The 16425-nt window shown below is 31.6% G+C and overlaps 1 long non-coding RNA gene across 1 annotated transcript; it reads left to right on the plus strand.

Annotated features, from left to right (window-relative positions):
* The first annotated feature begins 10201 nt into the window (after window positions 1-10201).
* On the plus strand, window positions 10202-15901 carry LOC120355091. Its single transcript, XR_005573428.1, has 3 exons — window positions 10202-10407; window positions 11215-11329; window positions 15780-15901. It is a non-coding gene; the product is annotated as an uncharacterized LOC120355091 (long non-coding RNA).
* Window positions 15902-16425: the final 524 nt, after the last annotated feature.

Genomic DNA, 16425 nt, shown 5'->3' on the forward strand with positions numbered 1-16425 from the left:
GGCAGAGATCCGGCATGAGTCTGTAAGGTGATGTAATGCTGTCCATCCTAGTACCTATTGACAGCCACCTATAGACAGCATACCTATAGACAGTTGATAAATGGTTTATTTTTTTGCATTATATTATTTTGTTGATCTTATCTTTGATTAACCTTCATCTATCATCTCTTAGAATAAGTGAAGTAATATGTTAGTTGAGCTAAGCTGAGCTCAGGGATCTGTGCCCAGGAAAGGCGGAGAATAAACGGCGTTTTTCTGAACCGCTATTTCTCTCTGTGTTCCACCCTAACCACCCTCAGCTTACAACGGAATTAAATTCAGCAAGAGAGCTTTGTGATTATTATTACCCTTCATGTGATATGATATCTATTCCCAAGCTCTAATGTAAAATTGATAATCGGCTGATGGTTTGTATAAATGATTTATTTGATCAACTATAGAAGAAGAGTATTATTGATGAGCGATTGAACATTTCAGTCGCTCTGTATGACAGTGAGGCCTGAACTATATATGTCGTGCCAAGAACTTTATCATAACAGAAATCAGATGTCCTGCATGTATTGGGGAGTGCGCATGTCAAGCTTATTCAATTATTCATTAGTTCCTCGCTAAATACTGGGAATAACGTGATGTGGGCAAGTAATTCCAAACAATATGAGCTTTTCATGATCACTCGATAACAATATTCAAATGAAACAAATAGCTCCATGTATCAAGAGCATAAAACGCTACTTTATTGCTTCAGCAAAACAGTTATCGCGCGACACGTAGTGGATTTTGCAAAAGCAATAGAGAAGTCTTAAACTTGAATTACATAAACACATTTTTCTACAACTGAAGAATGAGAATAAATACATGAATACAATACCTTAATACATAAAATTATTATATTGTCGCCATTGTTGAGGTTATGAACCTAAAGGTGCGTACAGACTGCAATCGAACGTCACTCGAGCATATCGTTTGATCACAGTATACAAATATAGCAGTTATAGAAGTTTTATATTATAGAAGTTTTCTCTGATTAAAGCTTCCCGATCAAAAGCTTTATCGAATAGCTTTAAGTTGAGCTTGTTAGAGATAAATTGAAATACGGAAATCCGAACTATTTTAAAGATGATTTCAAATTTGTCTCTGATGGTAGGAGGATATATGCTTCACATACTAGAACCGGCGAAAGTACTTTAAGGATACCCAATCATCGAACTACTATTTTCACAAAAACCTTTCTAGTTAGTGCCTGTCGAGCATGGAATGCACTTCCCGTTACTATCAGGTCCATCGAGAGCCGAGCGAGCTTCATCCTGACTTTAAGAAAATATCTTTTGGAGCAAATGACTGAAACTGTCCAGCCCTAGAACGATCGATCACATGACAACCATCCCCCACCCATCCCACAAATACAAACCTATAAACCTGTTATAGAATAAATTGTATATATATATATATATATATATATATATATTATATATATATATATATATATATAATATAAACTCATGTTATTTCAATTATCCACTGCATATTACTGAAAGTTGATTACCCTGATCTACTTTCAGCCTACTCCATTTTAATAATGATTTGATCTTACTTACTTATATCATTATTTTACTTTATTAATTTTCTGTTTTATTTCTCTCAAATCTTCATATTAATTAAAACTTTTACAATATTTTCATTTTTAAATAAATCCTTAGTTGAATTTATAAAATTAACGTTTTGGTAAAGAGTTAGTGGGAAAAATACTTTGAATATTCTTTCCGAAGATTGGACATTGATATGTCCAAAGCTTCGCCAATTTATGTATATGCATAACAATATTATCTATTTTATCTATAGTCATTACAAATTGTTTTTTTTTTCATATTATATACAGCTCAATAATTATTTTCTTAATTTATATTTTGTAAATTCATCTATAATTTTGCTGTATTGTAAGCTATTGTATATAAGTGTATAAGCTAGTATATATTGTAGTCTACATAAATAAATTACTCAATCAATCAATAAATTTTATTTTTTCAGGTGAGTGTGGTCTCGTGCGTCACGGGCATGCGCGTTCCACTTTTTGTTGGCTGTTGCAGTGCTTTTGTGGTATCATTGAACAGAAACTGTAGAATATGGATATGTACAACCGACGGGTGGCATGGTATTCAAGTTTTTTATTCTTTTCATACATGAATGCTTAACAATTCTCTTAGATGAATTACAAGTTTTTGAAATGAGAATCACTTGATAGTGACATTTGATAGAGGGTATCCAGACTACAGTTCATCATTGAAATGTAAGAGAGAACAACTTTCACCAAAAAGTAAACTGAAACTTGAAAGTATAGCCAATCACGTTGGAAATTAAACAACACAGAGTTTATTTTCGTGAAAATAAACCTACCATACACTGGGGCGCTACTCACAGTAAACCGTACCCTGGTTCAACTAGACTCTGAAAAAAATCTCTCATGAAATGGGTGGCGTGAAAGCAGGCTGATGAAAATATCGCCAAATAGGTTACACACTCCTTTTAAAAATAAGTTGAACTTTTCTACCGACAATTATATCAAACTGTACGAACTGAAAGAAACGTTTAAAAAGCAAGTTCCACCATTACAGGTTATAAATCAATATTGCGAACGTTATAGAATGACTCACTTGCACAACGACATATAGATACGCACATATGCACGCATACTCGCTCAACATAAAGAATGGCGGCAATCCATTTGTCATCGCTGTCTGCCGTTTACTACAAGTAAAAGCCCGCTCGCTGGCATTCACTCTCTCACACACTTTCTTTCACTACTCAAACTCTCTCTCTTCTCTCACTCACATTCACTCCGTTTTTCTCTCTCTCAGACACTCTCTCTGTTAATCTCCCCCGACTCACTCTCATACTCACTCTCTCACACTCAATCTCTTTCCCCGTCTCACACTCTCTCACTCACTCACTTTCTCTGCACTTTACTTGAATTCCAGTCACTTTCTTATCCTCGTTCTATCCCATGAAATATCATTAGTTACGATTCAACGATTCTATAAGCCTTTCAATTAAAATATTGCCAATAACCATTCTGTTTATCATAACAATGTAGTAGTTAAATGGTTATTTTTCAGGAAACATCCCCGAAAGAATTTTTCTGGTTGGTTTTACATGTATTTTGGGATGCTGAATTCGAATCTGGAATCTGCTCATACGCCAGAGGACGGCTTCACCCCTAAAAACTCAAAAAACCCTCAAACTTTGGGACTTTTTCAATTGTTTCATTTTATTTCGAAAACTTCAGGGTTTTCGATGAAAAGCATCCCCTACAAAAACATTTAAGTTTATTCAATGACACATTTACATAACAAATTGCGTTACACAAATGGAATGATATTACGGATCATTGAATACAAATCATAGACATCAACATTTTCAATAGATTGAGTAGTCGCCCAAGATTTCTCGATTTCTGTTTTTTGTCACAGATTTTCAAAAAAGGGGTATTTTTCAATTTTTTTTTTAAATTCTGGAAATTCACCACTTTCAATACATACAACTCGGAGTAATGATGACAAATCATGTGTAAGTACAATTAATTCTGAACAAGAATCCTCAGAAATTTTGAAAATTAGTATAGGGGGGAGGGAAGTAATAGCGAAAATAGAAAACCATGTTCTACAGCCAAAATACAAATTTTCTATTGTAGTAACTTCCGAGGCCTTCCTAACAGATCAAATCAATATTTTGGATCACATTGTTATAAAATGGTTATGTTATGTTCAACTAGAATCGCCCGTTTGATACATTTGATTTCAGGATTTACTTGTGGGGAGGCGCTTATAAGGACATCTCACGGATCAAAATTCCAAACACTCATAACCTTTAACACAATGATGGTATCTTCTCGTACCACAGCTCATCAAGGTGGTTCAAAATCATGTATCATTATAGTTGAATTTGTTGAAAAAATTGGAAATTCCTTCTTGTATCAGTATTTTTATATTTGAAAAAATGGAAACATATAAAAACTTCTAGTACCATTTTATTAAAAACTTTGAAATATTCCAACAACTAGTTTCGACCATAGGTAATTTCAAGTTGAAATGTAAAAAATAAACAAATTGATACAATATAATATGAACATAGGCTTATTTTCATATGAATTATTTATTCCTTATTCATTATTTTTCGTTGAAATTATTGAAATTAAAATTATATCTACTTTCAATTTTATCAAAAATAAAAATATCCAAGTCAAATTGAATTATATTTATTGAATTATTCCCATTCAATTTTGCAGTTTTATATATATAGAATTATTTTTTTACATTCAATTTATTACTTTCATTACCAAAGCTCATTAATATATTGATATGTTTTATAATAAATATAATTTATTGGTGTATCACAGCATTTTAAATTAGCTGCCAAAATTTCAGGTTTGTATAAGAATAAAAATGTCATTTGAAGGAAATACTACCTCCTTGATGTATTTCATACACTACAAGTCAAGTTGAGAAATGCAAAATTCCCAAGAAATCAGAAGTGCTGAGGCTGAGATTGCAACACCATAGCTCTCAAATTCCACTTCATCTGTATAAATGAATTGTTTCATAGCTTCGAATCCCTTAGGTTCAATATCAAAGTCTTCAACATTAAAAACTGAGACATTCTTGTGTTTACCATGAAACAATTCATGAAAATATTCACTTGCCAAAGAAAATATCAATTTATGTCCTTTGATTGAATTACCTCTAATCATGAATGTAACATCACAGTCAACTTCACTATCATATAAACGTTTGAATCTTCTGTTAGAGGAATCTTTATCAGATTCAGCAGCACTGACACGTTCAAATAGAATGTTGGAACTCATTCTGGTTTTTCCACCACCATTGAAGGAGCTGAACTGCAAAAGAGAAGAAAATGCCTTCATGGATTTGGAAGAATGAATTTTTGAAAACTAAAAGAAATGTGAAAATAGATTATACAACATGACATCATAGTAATAAAATATGAAATTTTGGAACAAAATGTATTATTGAATCTTCTCATTTATTGAATTTTCTTCAAAATTAGAGGAAGGACAGTGTGAGAGCACCTCTTTTTTGTAGCAGCCCCTGATGTTCTCTCTATGATCTTTCTCAATGACTGAGCCTACCTAGAATTATCAATTTTAGTTATTTCAGTCGATACGTTTCTATGTGAAAATATTTTTTTGAACAATCAATTGATTCCAGTCTATATATTTTCTCGTGCAGCGAATAATATACTAATCAATACAATTGTCTAAATTCACAGTTCAACTATATGTATGTTTTTAAATATCTTGTTCCTGCTGCTACTTTATTATACTCATGTTTTTTCTTATTCGAATGAAGGCACTCTAGAGTAGAGAGCAGCAGGAATTTATTTGTATAGTTGTTTTTTAAATTACGTGTTTCGAGATTAATGAATTCCACAAGTATGGGTAATGGAAGGAACAGAAAGTATCAAAGAAATAACTTCCCTACTCACTAAAAGCCAACATTGTAGTTCAGCTCTAGTGCTCCAATGGTACTTTCAAACCTGACTGGTTTAAGAGTGGAGTTCTAATCTTGCAAATTCTAGTGGTATGATGACGTGAAGCTGTGAACATCGGGCGATTGTCATCAGAGCTGGAAAAGTAATATTTAAATGCTGGAAGAAAGGTAATATTTGAATGCTACAATTTCTAGCTGGCAGTGGCTTTCTATGTCTGCACTTGTCACTAAAAGTTCATATCAATGTTAGAATGGTTTTTCTGTCACTGATTCTATTGAGTTGACTCACCCAAAAGTATGAACAAAATATTTGCTGTATACAAATTATAGAATCAACATTTTTTTGGATACTTTATGATGACAAGTTCTCGATGTCATTTATCCCCTAAAAATTGCAAGATTGAACTTCCACATTGGAGCCAGTCAAAACCCGCTAACTACCGCTACTACTGCTAGTGCTGAGCTACAACGATGGCAAAGAGGTGATTTATGGTGAGTTATTTCTGCTCCTCCTTATGCACTATGGGATATTGCATCGACACCTAGATAATACCTATATTGATAGAGGAGGTCAGGACAAGTTCGATTATATTTAACATCATTGTAGATTTTTGTTTTGATAATGGATTGACAGGTACAATTTCCATTTTCTCATTTTGTTCATATAATACTTTCAGGCCTAAATTATTGTCTCATATTAATTAACTCATCCTTCGCCCCTTATTCACTCCAATACTCATTTTCGGTCATGTTGTATCATCTATTTTCACATTTCTTTTAGTTTTCAAAAATTCATTCTTTCAAATCCATGAAGGCATTTTCTTCTTTTTTGCAGTTCAGCTCCTTCGATGGTGGTGGAAAAACCAGAATGAGTTCCAACATTCTATTTGAACGTGTCAGTGCTGCTGAATCTGATAAAGATTTCTTTAACAGAAGATTCAAACGTTTATATGATAGTGAAGTTGACTGTGATGTTACATTCATGATTGAAGGTAATTCAATCAAAGTACATAAATTGATATTTTCTTTGGCAAGTGAATATTTTTATGAATTGTTTCATGGTAAACACAAGAATGTCTCAGTTTTTAATGATGAAGACTTTGATATTGAACCCAAGGGATTCGAAGCTATGAAACAATGTGGATTGACCCACAGTCAAATTTATATTGCAATTGGAATCACTGTCATTGAACAGCGAAATCGAACTTTCCAGTGCTTTTGAAAAATGGGCCCTTGCTGAAGCTGAGCGTAAGAATATTCAAAAATCAAACATGTCTACATGGTCCAATTAATTTGAAAAGCACATACGCTTCTTAGCAATGACTTCATAAGAGTTTACTTCTACAGTCTCCAAGTCTGTTTTTCCCTCTAAAGAAGAGAAGTTGGCAATTGCACTGAATTTAATGGATTTAGGATCAACGCCACACCCAAATCATCTATATTCTATCAAGAAAAATCGTAATTCCACTAGGGACAATGATTCATGGAATGAATTTCAACGAATATTATCAGTAATTTGATGACTTGTGAACAATATAAACAGTTTTATATGATAATTTAATTTTATCTTGTTACCATACTCAAGACTTCGTCTGTAACAGCAGCTTTCTTAACTAAGAAAGGTTCATGGTCTTTATGTTTTAAATTATTAGAAAGTTCATAAATACAAGTCAACTTATTATTGGATAGCCACATGACCAAACTGAATATAATAATTATTATTAGTATAATATTATAAAATGTGCAATTATCATTACTATTATTATTATATTATGGAGATCTATATTATGGATTCTCTCAACATATGTGATAGATAAAAGATGTTATATTTTTATGATTTTTCTCATTTGTAAACTGTCATATTATCCACCAATAATATTAAGAATGAAAATTTTATTTACATCAATTTGTAGTTAGTGGAGTATTTATAACATATTATTAGTGAAGTATTCTTTGCATAAGTCCACAAGTTAATATGATTCTTTAAAGTTTCATTATTTCTTAGTTATTTTTCAATCCATAAAAAAATAGTAGGTTATACAACTCACAATTATTGAAATAGTATCTTACGTCACATGGACGTGAAGGGACCTTTTGCAGGCGAGAATGATTTTTCATTTGAACACTGCAAAGTAAATTCACGTCCAAATAACGTATGCTACTTTTTTGTCATAATCATCTAATGAAGAATAATTGAGAAATAGAGAACATTATCAGCTTGTGCTGAAGTTACTACATGCATTCTATGAACATAACCTAGTTTATTTATTAATTTATCATTCACAATCAACTTAAGGACAAAAAACAGACTACATTTCATAACTTCTTTTCATCCCAATTTCATGAAATAAATCGTCCAAATAAAGGTTATGTGCGACTTTCCAATTTTTCACTAATTTCTACATTAAAACAAAACACAAACACTTGAAACAATTATTAATTATGAATTTAGAAAGATTAAGATCCGAATTGATAGCAAAATTCCTTCTACTTAGTACTCAAAACTGATTAGACTACCAATTCCGAATTAGGAATTTTGTGGAAGTTGACAAAATTTCCACCTGGAGCGCTGAAGGTGTTTTTTGTAGCAGTTTTGCTGTTTCTACTTCGGAACTAGGGAACATACTCGACTGTAAAGAGAAAATATGGTTTCATTACAGTAGAGTATGCTGTAATGAGAATCATATTATGTTTATTTGTTCTGCAAACAGCTGTTTACCGGCTTGATTTTGTGAAGGGAGCCCCCTTCATGGCTTCCATGTCATTAGCAAATTACCATTTCTCAATAGACAACAGCACCATTCATCCTTCTGCTGCTGCTCATGGAGCTCTTTATCATCAAAGTTTTAAATTGTGACTCCTCCTTCTCTTCTACTCAGTGCATCTGCATTAACATGGTTCTTTCCAGATTGAATGAAAAAGACTAAGAAATTGTCAAAAAACCACTGATTTATTGATAATTAGAAAGACCGGTTACGGTTATTACACCATTGTCAATCTCTGATAAACGTCAATCTCTGATGGAGTTTATCAGAGATTGACAATGGTGTAATAACCGAAACCGGTCTTTCTAATTATCAATAAATCAGTGGTTTTTTGACAATTTCTTAGTGTTTTTCATTCAATATGAATAATTACCACAATATCAACTCTTCAACTACACAAAAAGTTCTTTCCAGATCTGTGAATAACTTCAAAGTCGAATTCTTCAAGCTTCAGGGTTCATCTTGTTAGTCGAGATGAAGGATCTCTCAAACTTAGCATCATTAGTCATTGATGTTCAAGTTTTATTAAAGAGAAGTTTAATTTAAAGAGTATAATATTTTATTTAATTTCTAGCATTGTCAGTTAATTTACAATTTCATGCATGGAAAAGGAGATCAACCTGTAGTGTTCATCCCACACAGCACAAAAAGTTTAATAAATGTTTAAAATGTATAAATTCGATAAACGTTATGAAAACAACGTTCAATAAACGTTAGAAAAGTTTACTAAAATAAACGTTTACTCACTCTATAAACGTTTAATAAACGTCTAGAATGTATATTGCTGATAAACGTTATAAAAACAATGTTTGATAAACGTTAGAAATGTTTACTAAAATAAACGTTAGAAAGGTTGGTAGGCTACTACCTGAGTGAAAATGTTAAAAGTGAAAATCAAACATTTATTTCAGAAGGTGTCTCCTCCTCCCTCACCTGTGTAACTTAATCCCTAAAAATGTCTCAATTTAGGCTTTCTGACCAATAATTCCTAAGTGGAATTGAATTCCAACCCCTTTTCTATCTTCTTCAAAAATCGTCTCCAACTCACCGTTATCGAGATGAAGAAAATGTTTTACACAAATAAATTAAGACTAAAATTTTTTTGAGTTTTCCAAAAAGTCTCACTTTAAGCTTTTTGTTGATTAATTCGGGTGCAGAATTGCAATTCAAATACTTTTTGTCTTTTGCGAAAATCGTCTACAATGCACTGTTAACGATATAATTGACCTTTCGCGCTAAATCCAGAGGGACTTTGAATAAATTTGCCAGATGTTCAAGTTTCCCAAAAAAGTCGAAAAATTGTATTTCTAATCAATAGTTCGGATGCAGAATTGAATTTCAAACACTCTTTGTCTTTTGCGAAAATCGTCTACAACCCACTGTTGATGATATAATAGACCTTTTGCGCTAATTTTAATCCATAGGGACTTGGAAAAAATTTGACCGATTTCTAAGTTTCCCAAAAATGTTCAAAAAAGCAGTCTTTTATTACTTATTCGGCTACAGAAATAGATTTCCAGCACTTCTTCTCCATGCAAAAATCCCGTCAGACGGGCCGTTGACGGGCTACTAACGTTTAAAATTTTTAATAATTGGTAATTGATTATGGAAAATTTTGAAAAAAATCCTTAACGATTCTGTTTATGTTATAAACATTGTCCTAGAATTTCAAATGTTTCCATCCAAAATTGAGAAAGTTATATCATTTTTTCAAATTAGATTCCAGTTTGTGCTGAAAATGTCACAAGGAACACACCAAGCCTATAGAATAATTTTCAAGTTTTAAATTCAAATAATAATAAACTACTATTTTATTGATTCCAACATTATTTCAGTGGAAGCCAACATTATTTCAAATGTCCCCCATAAAGAAATCATTAATCCGCCCCAGAAATATCGACTGTTTTAATGTTAACGATAAAGATTGTCTATATCAAGAACTTTGAAATTCCCGGGGTGATGTATGCTTTTGCGCTTGAGCGGCAGCCATTAAAAAGATTTCCTGTTTTCTTCAGTTTTAGTTTGAACGTGAAGTCTCAAGATCTCGAGATTAGTCTGTTGTTTCATTGTTTAATCGCATCATCAAGTCATGGTTTATTGTCTATCCTGCTTATTTTTGATTGCTGAAAGTTTTAATGAAGGTAAGATCATTAATTTATGTCCAGGATATTTATTGATACGTACAGAAGTTACTAAACAAAGTTGTTTAGCCTACTACGGATTTGCTAGTAATGGCAAAGCGTTCCCCAGACAAATTTGTAAAGCATTCATGTTTTTTTTTTTAAAGCACTATGGTAAATAATTATTTTAGGCCCTATTAATAACCCTGATACAACAATAATAATTACTGTTTAGTGTGTATAAGTTGAATGTTTTTCATTTTCAAACCCCAAACTGTTAATTAACCTCAAACTTATAGAAAAACTATTAAGTAAGTGGTTTTAATTTTATGATTTAGGTAATAGATTTTAAACTAGTGATTATAATTATGATTCAGTAATATCATAATAGATTGATTTAATATTATGAATGTTTAAGATATAAGGAGCTACTGTAAAATGTTACAATAATGAAGCTAATAACAGAAAAGGCCTACCCACTAATAATATTAGGTAGTTATTTATAGGCATATATATTAGGGACTATAGTTACATTTAACCTAATTAATTTTTTGAATACAGTATTATGATTAGATAAAACCTTATTTATTCCAATATAACTAGTATCGTATCAAATCAACCTCTTGTAAAATTACCTCTTGTAATAAACTGTAAATAGCATCAATTATTCTTATTGATAGGCTGCAATTTGATAATTAGTTCAGTACTATGTAAGGCCCTTGAATTCTCTCTTGTATTGGTTTATTGTTATATTATTTACTATCACTTATAAAATTCCGTTTAATTAGAAAATTGCTTTCATACATTTAATGTTTCATTTGATTTCAGGCAAAGGTGGGAATAGAACTGCAGACGCATATACTAAAATCCACCATGACAGACAAATATACTAGACGAATATAGATTTAAAACTCCTTTCTACATCTGATGGAAACCATTTTTAGTAAGTTGCACTCTACTATTTCCTTCAAGAATCAATTCTTTTACCATTCATAAACAACTTACTTTACAACCTCAAAAACAACTTCATAAACAACCTTTACAACCAAACTTCCCTACAATATATTCAAGAATTACTGAAGCAGTTTTAAGATTTTAAAATGATAACTTTATCATTGAAAAGGCTCAGATTTTTAATTTCATATGAAGCAAAAATTTATTGTAAAACAAGCTGCAAATTAGTATAACCTAGTAATTTCCAAAGAACCATATTGGAGTCTTGAGTCACAAGAAAAATTGAGTTAGAAGTGCAGCTGCAGAACTAAGTTACATAGTTCTATCAATGATTTATATGTTAGTATTGAATGAATGTGAATGCTTGTAAAGATTAAATGTATCTTATGCCCCACGTAACAAATAATATTTTGTCATCTATTTAAATTAACCTATTACAAACAGGCATTTGCCCTTAACAGTAAATTACAAAATTAGAATTATTCATTAAAAATTAGTCCAAATATTGAGATTATGAGTCAATTTTTTTTTGTTTCTTTGAAGATTTGCAATCTGGAAGAAGGAAGGAATTCCTTAGAACAAGAACCAATAATTCAATTTTTTAAATGCTCTTGTCTCAAAATTTCAAATTTTAGAATTATTGATTCTTGTTCTAAGGTACAGTTTTAATGTTGGATATGTTACAAGAAGTTTGACGAATGAGTGAACTGGCAGAAGTGTGAACCGCGGCTAGAGTCGGTTTAAGGTTGTGCAAAGGCTAAAAATAAAATTTATAGTGGTGATATTTTTTAAAGTTTTTCGGTTTGTATATCATCAAGCTATCAAAATGAAAAGGTATTCTCAGGAAAACATTTTTCCGATCATTACTTTTTGAGATATGAGAGCCTAAAGTTTAAATTTTTGGGACAGAACATTTAAAATTTGGTAAAAGATAAATCCTTGAGATTTAGAGGATAGATTCTTCATAGTATTGTTGAACTATTAAAAAAATATTTTCTGAAAATATCCATTTTATCGAAAATACAAGGTTTTTGGGCCACTCTGTATCTATATAGAACAAGGCAATTATTTATCATGAATATATTGGTTGGTTCTGAATTTATTTATCCTTTTGTGGATACAATCACAAATCATATTGAACTGTCTGGTTATTAATAATTATTTCAGTTGTCTACTGGAAAGCGTAGTGCCAACACGTTGCTCTTGTATTGTGTTTTTGTTTCTGCTCAGTGCAGTATTATTATTATTGTTGACGATTATTAGTATATTTTATTGATTATTTTCATGGGACACAAATTTACAAAGGAAATACCATATATTATTCACGGTAGTATGATATTCTTTATTTCAATGTGTCCATGGGATACTTATGAATGCAAAAAACACTTGTGTAAAGCAAGAATAGATCTTAATTATAATTTAAATAGTTCAACAAATTATAACTTCAAATAATATAACATTAATTATTCATGAAATTATTCAACTACTTTACAGTACAGTAGTGTAATGCGCTTTATTTTTTGATAAAATAACAGCATTAAAGTCATTAAAAGTCATGATTATCTATTTTTTATCATAATTGGGATAAATAAAAATCTTTATAATGTTTAAATGATGTTCATATATTCTTAGGGCTTATCTAGACTGTTTATTTTTGTGATAAAGCTAGGCAACCGTTGATGGGTTCGCATTGCTATGTTTCAGGAGTTGTATAAAATAACGTTAATATCCTGAAATTCCTAAAGAAGCTGTTAGTTCTTTCCACAGACTTCATAAGGATAAAATTTCTAAATGAGAATAGAATCTGTTTAAGAGAAAGAACTAAAACGATGCAGAAAAAACTAATAGAAAGTACAAAAACGTATTTGAAATGGTATTATCAAATCAAATTGTGTGTTCAAACGATTTGTTTTAGACTCGCCGGTAACATTTATAGGATTTTTACTGAAAATTAGTTTGATATTGTTTCAAAGGGGATAAAATGGTGAACATTTTGATGTCAATCACTTCTATGTAAAGTTGATGGTTGATTTGCTATGAGGGCTCAAAGTTGGCATTTTTACATTTGAATGCATGTTAAGCCAGGGCGAAAGGTCGCAGCATGACGTCACACCATAGCAGGCTGCGTTCTCCACGCGTCTTATGTGATCAAGGCAACCTACTATTATACTATTCTTGAGTGTAAACCACCTGAACCAACCCATTTTTTTTTTTCAATTATAAGGAAATAGCAGTATCATCAAAGGCCAATGACATACATATACGTACACAAAATTCATCATTAGTAAATTATTATTATTGATCATGTTTTCAAAGTATAAAAATAAAAATCCAAGAAAATATTTGACTTACAGATAGAAAATTTAATTGTCCAATATGTTGTGAAATGAAAATAGTTCATTCAATAAACTTATTTGTGAATAAAACAATCATGTCAAAAAGGCTTTCTTTTATGAAAGTATGGAATAATCATAAATTAGTAGTCCCAATACATGTGGAGAAATTGCAAATCAGTTACTTGAATCAAAGAAGAACTCATCGTTTCGTACACTTCACCGCTTGCTCCCAATACTCTTTTCAAATTTCTTCTACATGTTTGCCTTTTTGCAACCAATGTCCAATCACTGCTATCCAAAGACGGAACCTCCTTCAAACACAGTTTTTCAACAACCTTTGAAATTCAACGATACATATGCACATATACAGAGTGTCATATGTATGGGAACCCTTCAATAACTTGGAGACTGTTGTAGATATAATTCTGTAACTTTCAGGATAAGTTATTGATAGAATACTCTACCTTTTAATGTACAACCGAGTTCCAACCCCACATAACGGGTTTACTTGGGGGTTATAACTGGGATATTTGAAATGTAAACACCCATTGTGTGGTTAATCATTTTAAAGGTCTTTTTAAAACAAGAAAGATGACATCAATAATAATGTTCTATGATAATTGTATCCAAAATGGCGGCTGGTTGAAGTTTTAGTTTTTGAAGAAATGAGGGTTTGTAACTCAAATATTTAAAATGTAAACACCCATTGTGTGGTACATAATTCTAAAGGCCTTTTTAAAACAAGAATGACGACATCAATAAAAATGTTCTATGATACTTTTATCAAAAATGGCGGCTGATTGAAGTTTTAGTTTTTATAGAAATGATTGATAAAAGTAATAAAACTTAAAACAACACTTTTTTTGATGAATAACGAAACACATTGAAAAACTGATTATTTATTTATCTGTTTGGTACTTTTTACTTTCCTTGCCCTATTACCATAGGTAAGGAAAGTATTGCTTTCCGAAAAAAATTAAGGTACCCCAATTTCTAAATTTCTATACGTTTGAAGGTCCCCTGAGTCCAAAAAACTGGTTTTTGGGTATTGGTCTGTGTGTGTGTTTGTGTGTGTGTGTGTGTGTGTGTGTGTGTGTGTGTGTGTGTGTGTGTGTATGAGTGTATGTGCGTCTGTGTACACGATATCTCATCTCCCAATTAACGGAATGACTTGACATTTGGAACTTAAGGTCCTTTCACTATAAGGATCAGACACGAACAATTTCGATCAAATGCAATTCAAGATGGCGGCTAAAATGGCGAAAATGTTGTCAAAAACAAGGTTTTTCGTGATTTTCTCGGAAACCGCTCCAACGATTTTGATCAAATTCATACCTAAAATAGTCATTGATAAGCTCTATCAACTGTCACAAGTCCCATATCTGTAAAATTTTCAGGAGCTCCGCCCCATCAATGCAAATAGAATCCCAATTATCAGGCTTCAGATACAATTGAAACAAAAAATCAAGTGGAGTAGATTGAGCATGAAAATCTCTACAATTAATGTTCAGTAACATTTTCACCTAAAATTGAAAATAAACTTTAAATTCGAGAAAATGTGATTATTCAATTGCAAATTATTGTTGATTCTATTAAATCATTCACTATGAAGAGATAGCAGACCTAATGTGTGTCTCCAGCGTTATTACCCTGTCACCAGCTGGCTCAAATCACTGAATAGTAGACTTGAGATGCGCGGGAACAATAGCGTCAGGTGATCAATTTTCATAACGGCAAGGAAAGTTGTGTGAGTGCGCCACACCAAATTTTTACATTTCATTTCAAAAGATGCTCCCGAAATGCTCCCCTTTATTCTCTCGTTTGACAGTGTGCCAAACTGTCATAAATGTAAATGAGATGTCCTTATGAAGGTCTAAGTCAACCACTTATGAGGGGTTGAAATTCATTTATGTATGTCAAAAGGTAGAGTATTCGACCAATAACTTATCCTGAAAGTTACAGTATGTATATCAGTCTCCAACTTATAAAAGTTTTTAAGCTACATAATCAGCATTCTGAGAATTGATTACCGAGAAATTTTATATTTTACTCATAATAACCTATTAAGTTATCCCACTAAACTGTACATTTCATATTTTACAGGACCAAGAGCAGAGAGACTACGCCTCATGAAGCTCAAATCAAGGACGATAGCAGTTCAAAGTAAAAATATATAATTAGTTATAAATTGAAAGTTCAATTTTTGTAATATTTAATAAAAATCATTGCATTTTATTGAAAATAATGCTTTCTTATTTACATTTTTCGCTCATATACTCTGAAGTATTTACTCTGAAGTTAAGCTTTAAAGAAAATAAACTAATATAGATATTAATATATAATATTTAATATTTTAATAGATATTCAAAGTAATAATTGATGTGTTACTCAGATGTATATGAACTGTATTCCATTTGAGGTGTTGCAAGCATAGAGGGCTGTTGAACTAGAGCAGATTTGATTTAATTAACTCATCGAATGGCGAGTGACTCATGCACTGCTCCCTCTCAGGACAGTCTGCAAGCTGTTATTGGTTAGCAGAGGTCGATCTCGACTCAATACAGCTACAGAGACAGTTTATAGACTGCCCTGACAGGAGAGAATGGATAAGTAATTTGCCATTCACAGGAGAATTTTAAAGAATATTTCAATTTGAATAATATTAAAAATATAAAATATATATTAATAATCTGATTCAGTGCAATCCAATATAAATGCTTAATCATAATTCAAATTTCATCCAGAATTT

Source organism: Nilaparvata lugens, chromosome X, assembly GCF_014356525.2.
Source record: "Nilaparvata lugens isolate BPH chromosome X, ASM1435652v1, whole genome shotgun sequence".
NCBI lineage: Eukaryota > Metazoa > Arthropoda > Insecta > Hemiptera > Delphacidae > Nilaparvata > Nilaparvata lugens.